Source organism: Musa acuminata, unplaced genomic scaffold, assembly GCF_036884655.1.
Source record: "Musa acuminata AAA Group cultivar baxijiao unplaced genomic scaffold, Cavendish_Baxijiao_AAA HiC_scaffold_1136, whole genome shotgun sequence".
NCBI classification, from domain to species: domain Eukaryota; kingdom Viridiplantae; phylum Streptophyta; class Magnoliopsida; order Zingiberales; family Musaceae; genus Musa; species Musa acuminata.
Genome location: NW_027021348.1, coordinates 1,117,501 through 1,120,000, shown reverse-complemented (window position 1 = coordinate 1,120,000; position 2,500 = coordinate 1,117,501).

The window sequence follows — 2,500 nt, the reverse complement described above, 5'->3', positions numbered from 1 at the left end:
AGGGTGCTGAGATGGCTGACATTTTGCTCCGCTCACGACGGTCACCGCGCGACGCAAGAACAGGCCAAAAACTGGCCAAACCGGCCCAAAAACGGGCCAAAACTGGCCATTTTTGGCTGCGCGAGCGAGCGGCGAGCGGCGGACAGCGAGCGAAGCGAGAGGCAGCACCGTCCCTGCTATACGAAAGCCCCATCCAGCCCTGTGCCACCCGGGGGGTTCCAGGGTGCTGAGATGGCTGTCATTTTGCTCCGCTCACGACGGTCACCGTGCAACGCAAGAACAGGCCAAAAACTGGCCAAAACTGCCCAAAAACGGGCCAAAACTGGCCATTTTTGGCTGCGCGAGCGAGCAGCGAGCGGCGGACAGCGAGCGAAGCGAGAGGCATCACCGTCCCTGCTATACGAAAGCCCCATCCAGCCCTGTGCCACCCGGGGGGTTCCAGGGTGCTGAGATGGCTGACATTTTGCTCCGCTCAAGATGGTCACCGCGCAACGCAAAAACAGGCCAAAAACTGGCCAAAACGGGCCAAAACTGGCCATTTTTGGCTGCGCGAGCGAGCGGCGAGCGGCGGACAGCGAGCGAAGCGAGAGGCAGCACCGTCCCGGCTATACGAAAGCCCCATCCAGCCCTGTGCCACCCAGGGGGTTCCAGGGTGCTGAGATGGCTGACATTTTGCTCCGCTCACGACGGTCACCGCGCGACGCAAGAACAGGCCAAAAACTGGCCAAAACGGCCCAAAAACGGGCCAAAACTGGCCATTTTTGGCTGCGCGAGCGAGCGGCGAGCGGCGGACAACGAGCGAAGCGAGAGGCAGCACCATCCCTGCTATACGAAAGCCCCATCCAGCCCTGTGCCACCCGGGGGGTTCCAGGGTGCTGAGATGGCTGACATTTTGCTCCGCTCACGACGGTCACCGCGCGACGCAAGAACAGCCCAAAAACAGGCCAAAACGGCCCAAAAACGGGACAAAACTGGCCATTTTTGGCTGCGCGAGCGAGCGGCGAGCGGCGGACAGCGAGCTAAGCGAGAGGCAGCACCGTCCCTGCTATACGAAAGCCCCATCCAGCCCTGTGCCACCCGGGGGGTTCCAGGGTGCTGAGATGGCTGACATTTTGCTCCGCTCACGACGGTCACCGCGCGACGCAAGAACAGCCCAAAAACAGGCCAAAACGGCCCAAAAACGGGCCAAAACTGGCCATTTTTGGCTGCGCGAGCGAGCAGCGAGCGGCGGACAGCGAGCGAAGCGAGAGGCATCACCGTCCCTGCTATACGAAAGCCCCATCCAGCCCTGTGCCACCCGGGGGGTTCCAGGGTGCTGAGATGGCTGACATTTTGCTCCGCTCAAGATGGTCACCGCGCAACGCAAAAACAGGCCAAAAACTGGCCAAAACGGGCCAAAACTGGCCATTTTTGGCTGCGCGAGCGAGCGGCGAGCGGCGAACAGCGAGCGAAGCGAGAGGCAGCACCGTCCCTGCTATACGAAAGCCCCATCCAGCCCTGTGCCACCCGGGGGGTTCCAGGGTGCTGAGATGGCTGACATTTTGCTCCGCTCACGACGGTCACCGCGCGACGCAAGAACAGGCCAAAAACTGGCCAAAACGGCCCAAAAACGGGCCAAAACTGGCCATTTTTGGCTGCGCGAGCGAGCGGCGAGCGGCGGACAGCGAGCGAAGCGAGAGGCAGCACCGTCCCTGCTATACGAAAGCCCCATCCAGCCCTGTGCCACCCGGGGGGTTCCAGGGTGCTGAGATGGCTGACATTTTGCTCCGCTCACGACGGTCACCGCGCGACGCAAGAACAGCCCAAAAACAGGCCAAAACGGCCCAAAAACGGGACAAAACTGGCCATTTTTGGCTGCGCGAGCGAGCGGCGAGCGGCGGACAGCGAGCGAAGCGAGAGGCAGCACCGTCCCTGCTATACGAAAGCCCCATCCAGCCCTGTGCCACCCGGGGGGTTCCAGGGTGCTGAGATGGCTGACATTTTGCTCCGCTCACGACGGTCACCGCGCGACGCAAGAACAGCCCAAAAACAGGCCAAAACGGCCCAAAAACGGGCCAAAACTGGCCATTTTTGGCTGCGCGAGCGAGCAGCGAGCGGCGGACAGCGAGCGAAGCGAGAGGCATCACCGTCCCTGCTATACGAAAGCCCCATCCAGCCCTGTGCCACCCGGGGGGTTCCAGGGTGCTGAGATGGCTGACATTTTGCTCCGCTCAAGATGGTCACCGCGCACGCAAAAACAGGCCAAAAACTGGCCAAAACGGGCCAAAACTGGCCATTTTTGGCTGCGCGAGCGAGCGGCGAGCGGCGAACAGCGAGCGAAGCGAGAGGCAGCACCGTCCCTGCTATACGAAAGCCCCATCCAGCCCTGTGCCACCCGGGGGGTTCCAGGGTGCTGAGATGGCTGACATTTTGCTCCGCTCACGACAGTCACCGCGCGACGCAAGAACAGGCCAAAAACTGGCCAAAACGGCCCAAAAACGGGCCAAAACTGGCCATTTTT